At 46.0% G+C, this 10,630-nt stretch overlaps 1 protein-coding gene across 1 annotated transcript in view; it reads left to right on the top strand.

Moving 5' to 3' along the window:
- Positions 1 to 1,228: 1,228 nt before the first annotated feature.
- Positions 1,229 to 10,630, top strand: part of LOC110514184 (vasorin) — a 31,440-nt gene continuing 22,038 nt past the window's right edge. The window contains exon 1 of the mRNA XM_036949219.1: positions 1,229 to 1,462. The gene's annotated coding sequence lies outside the window, so the exon portion shown is untranslated. The remainder of the gene's footprint in view (positions 1,463 to 10,630) is intronic.

Raw genomic sequence — 10,630 nt, 5'->3', positions numbered from 1 at the left:
CAAATGAACAGCTCTGGTGGACATTCCTGCAGTCAGCATGCCAATTGCACACTCCCTCAAAACATGAGACATCCATGGCATTGTGTTGTGTGATAAAACGGCACATTTTAGAGTGGCCTTTTATTGTCCCCAGCAGAAGGTCCACATGTGTAATGATCATGCTGTTTAATCAGCTTCTTGATATGCCACACCTGTCAGGTGGATGGATCATCTTGGCAAATGAGGAATGCACGCTAACTGGGATCTAAACAAATTTGTGCTCAACATTTTTGAGAAATGTATAGCAACATGATTTCATCTGGATCTGGACTGGAGAACTCTGGTCACGCATGTAACAGTTTGTCTGAACCACTACCCCATCTCATATAATGTCCAACAGGTGTGTGTGTGTGTGTGTGTGAGAGAGAGATATGTCATAAAGAACATGTTCTAGCCTCTAAGACATATCAGTATGTCATGATGTCAGTTCCTCTTAGTTCACCAACTCTCTCTTTCATGAATGCACGCCACTGCGTGCACACACACACACACACACACACACACACACACACACCCTCTCCCTCTCCACCCCACTCTCCTCTCCCCCCTCTCTCCACTCTCTCTATTGCTCCCTTCCCTCTGTTTGTGCACCGACCATACCCCACCACCCCACCTCAGTTTAATTTAGTGCCTCAGCCGACAGCTCATTGACAACTTCTGTGACGGCCAGGAGTATTCCATGTCGAAGACCACGTATATAGAAATACCAGCTAGGAGATTACAATGGCACCTAAACCCATGTGTTTTGTGAAGTGACGAGCCTCAGTGACCTAGTCTGTGAAAATTATTAAGAAAACGTGGTCATAAACACCCACAGAATTTATGCATATTTTATATTGTGAATTATACTTCAAATAGGCAAACAACATTGTATGAGTAATCTGCAATAATCTGATTTAGCTTCAGTGGAGTATTTAAAAGATCTGTTTATTCTTGTTATGTTCAATAATATCCCCTTAACCGAGAATCAATAAAAAAAATAACGTAATGTGGTCGGACGCATAGCCTTTTCACCATGTTGTTACGTATATGGTATGGCCACTTGATATTTTTACAGGTGTAGGCTATAGTTACCATCTTTGCGCTCCAGATTCTGGAACATGGACGCGCAGAGTGCAGTTCGCGCTCATACCAGAACGCACCTCCCACTTACAACTTTTTTTTAAAGTTCTAGAGCCTCTCGTCCTCCAATTGTTAAAACTCGGGACGCGCTTGACATAGGGGGCATACCTCTCGGAGACTTCTGGACCGCAACTTTGACACGCAGAGAGAAATGTTCTGCACAGGGATTTCAATAGGCTACCTTTCTGAAGTTTGTGGACAATACAACTGTATTAAAGGGATTTGAGCCTCATAGACACGTCGATAAAGTGGATAAGAAATAGCACTGTTTTGAGCACATTTCGGGACTACATTTTGCCGGGTAGGTGTCTCACGAACAACTTTATTCTACTTCTGGTGCGACTTTATGATGGAAACAAGTAGGCTAGTAGCCAGTAGCCTCGTCTGTGACCGTTTGGAGACCGCGCAATCATTCTGCAGGTTGTTCTGTGCGCTCCAAAGTGCACCTCGGACGGTGTTTACTGTTCAGGCGAGATATGGCTTGGGGAAGTTATAAGAGGGATTTCTCTGGGTTACTGTCTGTGAGCTGAATGCCTGGCACTGCGTGTCTTTATTAGAAACGAGAATAGTTTTGTGATCACATTTTATATTAAAACATTTCCGAGTTTTTCCTCTTAAAATGTAGGATACTATATGTCATGTATGTCTATCCCATTATCCGCGCTTATCGATCTCACCACGAGCAACGAGCACTGACTAGCCTATAGCCAAGGTTTATATGGCCGAACATTTCTCCCCCAACATAGTTATTTTCTATCTCACTTCAAAACCGCATCCACAGAAACCTTTGAAAGCGGATCATTGTCAAGATGTGATATGGTCGGTTATATCTGCGTGTCAAAATATCTTTACCGTGTGGTGCCTAGCTCACCATTCTAGATTAAAATCTATGCGCAGCCAGAGACCCTCACAGAGAGAGTCATGCAGAATAGAGATAAGGTTCCAGCTAGGCAAAAACTGCTTGAACCGACGTTGTTTCCATCATAATAATAATTTAAATATCCTCAGTCGTTGATTTCACGTTGAATTCACGGTAGTTGACAACTCAACCAAATGTATAACTCAACCAAATTAAAACTGGACGTTGAACGGACGTCTGTGCCCAGTGGGTTGTTAGTTAGAAGCACAGCAGGCAGGTCAGGGTGGTGTGTTATCGGTTGTTGATGTTGGTTTATCCCGTTTGTGTTTGTTTGTTTGTTTTAAAGGTAATTGAATTAGAGCTTGTTATCTCACTAATCGACCAGGGTTGTCATCTCTTCTTTGTTTATTTAAACTTTAACCTGATTGGATTAGGTTGACTTGTCTTTTTTGTATACAATAGAATAGTAATGGCATGGTAATAACAACTTAATCAAATCCAAATTCTAAAAATGCTATTATTGCTGTGGTTGTGAGAATAGCACATTTGTGATTTTGAGAAACAATCACCTTGACTACTCAAGTCTACCTAATGTTATTCAGAGTCCTCTATGTCAATGACTTTGTGTGAAGAGATGTAACAAAGCATGCTAGATAAATACAAGTCAGCGAGGCAGCCAGGAAGGGCACCTAAACAAACTGAAGTCTATGAAGGGATGGGAAAAGTAAAGACCGAGATGGAGGGACAGAGAGAACGAGGGAGGAAGAGATCAGCAGAGAGAGCGAGGGAGGAAGAGATCAGCAGAGAGAGCGAGGGAGGAAGCAAACATTCCTGACTTGGTGTCTCAGCAATTTAATTAAAGAACGTCAAAGATGCTAACACACACACACACACACACACATCATTGTGAGATCCCCCCTACTTACCCCCACCCCCCCAAACACTTTGGTCTTGGACTAATCCCAGGGGTCAGCTAATAAGTGTTTGGGTCATGCCACCATGACAACTAAATAGGGGGACCCCTGATTGAGTTAATAACCCCATGATGGAAGCTAAGAGGTACAAGGTGAAGAGGATTTTGTTTGGTGTGTGTGTGTTAAACTAAAGAGTGCGAAGCAGCTATTAGAACATGAGAAGTGGTTGTGTGTGGTTGTAGTGTTATCAACAACAGCAGCAGTAGTGTAAATCCTCTCCTCTTAGCCAGGCTTAACTGTGCCCTGTGGTGCTTTGGTGGTGCTCCCTCTAGGTCCTCCAGGTCAGCTTTTACTCTGGGTTCCCCTTGTTAGGGAGCTTTTACTCTGGGTTCCCCTTGTTAGGAAGCTTTTACTCTGGGTTCCCCTTGTTAGGGAACTTTTACTCTGGGTTCCCCTTGTTAGGGAGCTTTTACTCTGGGTTCCCCTTGTTAGGAAGCTTTTACTCTGGGTTCCCCTCGTTAGGAAGCTTTTACTCTGGGTTCCCCTTGTTAGGAAGCTTTTACTCTGGGTTCCCCTTGTTAGGGAGCTTTTACTCTGGGTTCCCCTTGTTAGGGAGCTTTTACTCTGGGTTCCCCTTGTTAGGAAGCTTTTACTCTGGGTTCCCCTTGTTAGGGAGCTTTTACTCTAGGTTCCCCTTGTTAGGAAGCTTTTACTCTGGGTTGCCCTTGTTAGGAAGCTTTTACTCTGGGTTCCCCTTGTTAGGAAGCTTTTACTCTGGGTTCCCCTTGTTAGGAAGCTTTTACTCTGGGTTCCCCTTGTTAGGAAGCTTTTACTCTGGGTTCCCCTTGTTAGGGAGCTTTTACTCTGGGTTCCCCTTGTTAGGAAGCTTTTACTCTGGGTTCCCCTTGTTAGGGAGCTTTTACTCTGGGTTCCCCATTGTTAGGGAGCTTTTACTCTGGGTTCCCATTGTTAGGGAGCTTTTACTCTGGGTTCCCCATTGTTAGGGAGCTTTTACTCTGGGTTCCCATTGTTAGGGAGCTTTTACTCTGGGTTCCCCTTGTTAGGGAGCTTTTACTCTGGGTTCCCCTTGTTAGGGAGCTTTTACTCTGGGTTCCCCTTGTTAGGAAGCTTTTACTCTGGGTTCCCCATTGTTAGGAAGCTTTTACTCTGGGTTCCCCTTGTTAGGGAGCTTTTACTCTGGGTTCCCCTTGTTAGGAAGCTTTTACTCTGGGTTCCCCTTGTTAGGGAGCTTTTACTCTGGGTTCCCCTTGTTAGGGAGCTTTTACTCTGGGTTCCACATTGTTAGGAAGCTTTTACTCTGGGTTCCCCTTGTTAGGGAGCTTTTACTCTGGGTTCCCCTTGTTAGGGAGCTTTTACTCTGGGTTCCCCTTGTTAGGAAGCTTTTACTCTGGGTGTTAGGGAACTTTTACTCTGGGTTCCCCTTGTTAGGGAGCTTTTACTCTGGGTTCCCCTTGTTAGGGAGCTTTTACTCTGGGTTCCCCTTGTTAGGGAGCTTTTACTCTGGGTGTTAGGGAGCTTTTACTCTGGGTGTTAGGGAGCTTTTACTCTGGGTACCCCTTGTTAGGGAGCTTTTACTCTGGGTTCCCCTTGTTAGGGAGCTTTTACTCTGGGTTCCCCTTGTTAGGGAGCTTTTACTCTGGGATCCCCTTGTTAGGAAGCTTTTACTCTGGGTTCCCCTTGTTAGGAAGCTTTTACTCTGGGATCCCCTTGTTAGGGACCATTAAGGAATTAAAAAACCTTGAGGGATGGTCTTCTTTCTCTCTCTCTCTCTCTCTGTCTCTCTGTCTATTCTTTGGTCTCTTTCTCTCTGTTTCAACGATCTTGCTCTCCCTGTCTTTCTTTTCTTTCTCCCTCTATCTGGACTTGTTCTCTGCTCTTTCTATCACTGCCACACTGTTCTCTCCCTCACTGTCTCTCCCTACCTCTCTGCTCTTTCTATCGCTGCCACACTGTTCTCTCCCTCGCTGTCTCTCCCTACCTCTGCTCTTTCTATCGCTGCCACACTGTTCTCTCCCTCGCTGTCTCTCCCTACCTCTCTGCTCTTTCTATCGCTGCCACACTGTTCTCTCCCTCGCTGTCTCCCTACCTCTCTGCTCTTTCTATCGCTACCACACTGTTCTCTCCCTCGCTGTCTCTCCCTACCTCTCTGCTCTTTCTCCAGTCTCAGTCCAGTCTCCTGACCTGCAGCTGTGCAGACACAGACAGAGGGATGGGGCTCTGGTTCACGTGGGAGCGTTTAGAGTGTTTAAGGAAGTTGTCACCATGTGTGATAAAACAGCGAGTGTCTCCTCGAACCCAACATAAATCATCCTGATGCTGAGAAAGACAGGTTTAAATACAGTAATAGATGACTTGCATCGTATGTCTAGTATTCTCCTTCAATGCCCAAAAGAGCCAAACAGGAAGTAACATTATTATATTGAATATGTCCATTGTCCTCAATGAGTGTCTGAATGTGTTATGCCGACAGTTTGTTCTTGATCTGATGCTCCTTGGTTGGACTGAGAGGTGGTTGGAATTGACCTTTTCTTTGACCTGTGGAATTTGGCCTATAGCCGACACGTTCCACTGCTCTTTAGTAGTGTATTTACCTTTCCACAATGAATTATCTTAATGTCACAGCTTTCCTGACACTCTATGAATTGTACCGTTAGTCTGACACGGCACTGACATGTTCATCGGAGGGGAACCTATGATTCTCAGAACCCAGACCCCCTAGGGAGAGGTTTACGGGTCGCTCCCCCTTGCTCCCTTGTGGTGCACCTCCTTAAAACCCTCCCCCCCTCATCCTCGGAGCGTGTTATGTAAATCCAGGGGTCTAGTGGGAAGGTATTGAGCGTAACACACGTAGCCTTCTCATTACATTCCTCAGTGTACTACTCTGAGAGAGGAACCTTTCGTGCTCCTCACTTGAGGTAGAGAGGGATAAGTGGAGAGGTAGAGAGGGATAGGTGGAGAGGTAGAGAGGGATAGGTGGAGAGGTAGAGAGGGATAGGTGGAGAGGTAGAGAGGGATAGGTGGAGAGGTAGAGAGAGAGGGAGAGACATTTGCATATTCAGATACCTGATCAGTCTACAGACTAGTCTTATACTATACCAGAGGCTGAGTTATTTTGACTCCCTCCACCCCTCTCTCAGTTTTGACCCCCAGCCCTAATCCCCTCTCCCCAAGGGCGCAGTCTGGGTTGTGCACACACATGCCTTTTCATCCCATACAATAGCCCCTCAATCCTACACACACACACACACACACACACACACACACACACACACACACACACACACACACACACACACACACACACACACACACACACACACACACACACACACACACAGACACACACACACACACCCCATTCAGAGGTCCCCTGTATACACACTCAGACAGACAGTAGCCTGAGGCTACAGGGTCTTCTCAGAGCACTTCAAAGGCCTTGTCTCTCTAGCTCAGATCAGCTCCACAACTACAGCCACAACAGGTGATGAGAGAGGCCGCTTGGGAAACAGAAGGTAGAGCCACTCTTTTGCTTACTGGGAAGTTGATGGCTCAGTGTGCATATTTGTGTCAGTTATGACAGAGTGTGTTGAGGTATGCATATGTGGCTTTCGTGGTAAGTGTTTTCTGTGTTTCCCTTGGCAACAGCCTGCTCTGAGACCCAGAGCTTCATACAGCCCTGTGTTTAGACAAACAGCAGGAAAATAGACTGTTGGGATGTTATTGCAAGTGGACATTAAGACTTAACACACACACACACCACTCCACCCCCCCCCCCCCCCACACACACACACACACACACACAAGGACACACACATGCTTTGCAATGAAATGTTCTGTTACTTTCTGTACCGATGTCCAGATGTCAGACTTCCATTGAATAGACAGGCACATTCAGTGACCCCTCCTTTCTACGATAAATGAAGAGCTGTTAGCTGCTTGTTCCTGTACTCCGGCCTTCTCCCCCCCCTCTCCAAACCTCTCATACCTCTGTCCACTCCTGCTCCCCCCTACGGGTGGCAGGCGGATTAGGGGGTCAGAAGTCAGAGGGGGGGGTGCAGCTGGAGGGGCCAGTCAGAACACAGGTCAGGACAGGGAATTGACGAGGTGGAAGGAGTAGGGTCCAGGAGTGTGTGTGTGTTGGGCGGAGGGGCAGGATTGGGGGTGTAGGAGTTTTGGCAGGCAGGAAACTGGCAGGGAAGAAGGACTAGGGTCGAGGGGTTTGTGTGTGTGTGTGTGTGTGTGTGTGTGTGTGTGTGTGTGTGTGTGTGTGTGTGTGTGTGACTTCAGTTATAATTTGTTCCTTCAGGTATAGTAGACACCACACCAGTCATACCTGTATGATCACCATACCACTTGGAACATTTACCATTTCAATCAGTATAATGTGTTTGTTTGTTTACTCACGTAAAAGAGAGTCAAGTTCTCCTCCCTTCTTTACCCCCTCTTTACACCACTGTTACTCTCTGTTATCATCTATCCATAGTCACTTTAATAACTCTACCTACATGTACATCAACTAACCAGTGCCCCCCCCCCCTCCTTTACACTGCTGCTACTCTCTGTTATCATCTATCCATAGTCACTTTATTAACTCTACCTACATGTACATCAACTAACCAGTGCCCCCCCCCTCCTTTACACTGCTGTTACTCTCTGTTATCATCTATCCATAGTCACTTTAATAACTCTACCTACATGTACATACTACCTCAACTAACCGGGTTCCTCCGCATGTTGACTCCTGTACCGGCACCCCCCTGTATATAGTCTCGCTATTGTTATTTTACTGCTGCTCTTCACTTAATTGTTGTTTTTATCTCTTATTCTTATCCGTATTTTATTTAAACTGCACTGTTGGATCATAAGTAAACGTTTCACTGTAGGGTGACCTGATGTATTCAGCTCATGTGACTAATAACATTTGATTTGATTTGAACGTTAAAGGACTTGAATGAGACCTTTGTCTCGACAATACGTTTTTTTTTTATGTTTGGGAAAAAAGTATTGAAGGTTGTTTCAGGATACTTAAAGGGGCAATCTGGGATTCAAACTACAACAAAGTGGTCACCATTCAACCTTTTAATTTAAAAGTCAAAAAATGGAAGCACCAATCCCAGAATGCCCCTGTTGACTTCCCTGTTCACATACTCCTCTCCTCTCACACTACAGTGGCTCCCTGAGCCTGTGGTATCTTTGAACTTGGCCATGTTGTTAGCAGATGAGAGCTGTAGCCACTTCAAAGTGAAGGAGAACGGATCAGAAGTTAAGCAGCGACAGCATTTTATACACCAGCGGGAGAGGAGAGGGAAGTAATGAAAGTGTGGGTTTGCACCTGATGCCCTTTCATAGAGAGAGAGAGAGAGAGAGAGAGAGAGAGAGAGAGAGATAGACACATAAAGAGAGACAAAGGTAAGGCAAAGTTGAGATGTGGGACAAAGAAAAATAGTTTGTTGGTCTAAGTCGCTGGTCTTCAATGGCAATGCTGTCCAGTTAAAATGAGACATTCCTCTGAGGCTGAGCACAGACACTTTGTACAGCCAAGACAAGCACAGCTAGCACACTGCAGTCTGTTGAGAGTCAATCAGCTGCAGAAAATACTGAACAGACTGATGATGAAGGACTTTGATGACTTGATGGCTTTTAGACTGCCTGACCAAGGCTTGCCCCTAACTGTTCAGACTGCAGGGCTGTTATGTTTTGATGAGAGACATGATGACAGTCACAAATAGAACATGGATTTGTCCTGAGATTACATTAATGCTAGATATGTAGTTATGAATTATGTGTGTGTGTGTGTGTGTGTGTGTGTGTGTGTGTGTTGATCCAGAATAACATGGGTTGGAATGTTGTTCAATATCAGAGGAATTTATCTGTGACCAGGAGCCGTTCTTTCAGGTACGCCTAAACATTCTGCAATCTCTATCAGTGTGTGAACAACCTTTACCATGATGCACTCGGTCAATAGACAGACACGCCAATACACACACACACGCAAACTTTGCGATCCATGAGTGTGACTGCTGTGTGTAGTTGATCTGATGATAAAATCCTTTACAAAACCACAGTTACACCATAGAGACCCTACACTGTAAACCCATTGTGTTTTATATAACCTCTAGTAGCATAGATATCTGTGATGGGGGGCTCCACCGAGGGTCATGTATCCCAGGCCTCTCTGACAGAGATAACAGCGGAGATAGAGATAGCGGTGGTATTTGTTAAATACAGATCTCTCTGTATAAACCACAACAGAGCTGTACTGTCCCTGAGTGTCAGCGTGTTGAATCAATGGACTATTTTGCTGTAGGCTATTGAGGTTTATCAGTAGCATCAGTTCTAATTCACATTCTGGTCATGTGTGCGTGTGTGTGTGTCTTCTTGCGTGTGTGTGTGTGTGTCTTCTTGCGTGTGTGTGATTGAACACAAACAGAGTAGTGGTCTATGTTTGTATACTGTAGGTGAGAAGTGACTATGTATTTTATTTCTCTCTTTCCCTCGTCTTCCTCTTTCTCCCTCCTCATTCTCTCTCTCCCTCCTCATTCTCTCTCTCCCTCCTCATTCTCTCTCTCCCTCCTCATTCTCTTTCTCCCTCCTCATTCTCTCTCTCCCTCCTCATTCTCTCTCTCCCTCCTCATTCTCTCTCTCCCTCCTCATTCTCTTTCTCCCTCCTCATTCTCTCTCTCCCTCCTCATTCTCTCTCTCCCTTCTCATTCTCTTTCTCCCTCCTCATTCTCTCTCTCCCTCCTCATTTTCTCTCTCCCTCCTCATTCTCTCTCTCCCTTCTCATTCTCTCTCTCCCTCCTCATTCTCTCTCTCCCTCCTCATTCTCTCTCTCCCTCCTCATTCTCATTCTCTCTCTCCCTCCTCATTCTCTCTCTCCCTCCTCATTCTCTCTCCCTCCTCATTCTCTCTCTCCCTCCTCATTCTCTCTCTCCCTCCTCATTCTCCCTCTCCCTCTCCCTCCTCATTCTCTCTCTCCTCCTCATTCTCTCTCTCCCTCCACATTCTCCCTCTCCCTCCACATTCTCCCTCTCCCTCCTCATTCTCTCTCTCCCTCCTCATTCTCTCTCTCCCTCCTCATTCTCTCTCTCCCTCCTCTTTCTTCACTCTTCAATTTCTTCAATTTTATTTCTCTCTTTCCCTCATCTTCCTCTTTCTCCCTCCTCATTCTCTCTCTCCCTCCTCATTCTCTCTCTCCCTCCTCATTCTCTCTCTCCCTCCTCATTCTCTTTCTCCCTCCTCATTCTCTCTCTCCCTCCTCATTCTCTCTCTCCCTTCTCATTCTCTTTCTCCCTCCTCATTCTCTCTCTCCCTCCTCATTTTCTCTCTCCCTCCTCCTTCTCTCTCTCCCTTCTCATTCTCTCTCTCCCTCCTCATTCTCTCTCTCCCTCCTCATTCTCTCTCTCCCTCCTCATTCTCTCTCCCTCCTCATTCTCATTCTCTCTCTCCCTCCTCATTCTCTCTCCCTCCTCATTCTCCCTCTCCCTCCTCATTCTCCCTCTCCCTCCTCATTCTCTCTCTCCCCCCTCATTCTCCCTCTCCCTCTCCCTCCTCATTCTCTCTCTCCCTCCTCATTCTCTCTCTCCCTCCTCATTCTCCCTCTCCCTCCTCATTCTCCCTCTCCCTCCTCATTCTCTCTCCCTCCTCATTCTCTCTCTCCCTCCTCATTCTTTCT

The sequence above is a fragment of the Oncorhynchus mykiss genome, chromosome 17 (genome assembly GCF_013265735.2).
Source record: "Oncorhynchus mykiss isolate Arlee chromosome 17, USDA_OmykA_1.1, whole genome shotgun sequence".
NCBI classification, from domain to species: Eukaryota; Metazoa; Chordata; class Actinopteri; order Salmoniformes; family Salmonidae; genus Oncorhynchus; species Oncorhynchus mykiss.
The sequence above is the reverse complement of the archived record's forward strand: the minus strand, read 5'-3'. Positions and strand labels throughout refer to the sequence as shown.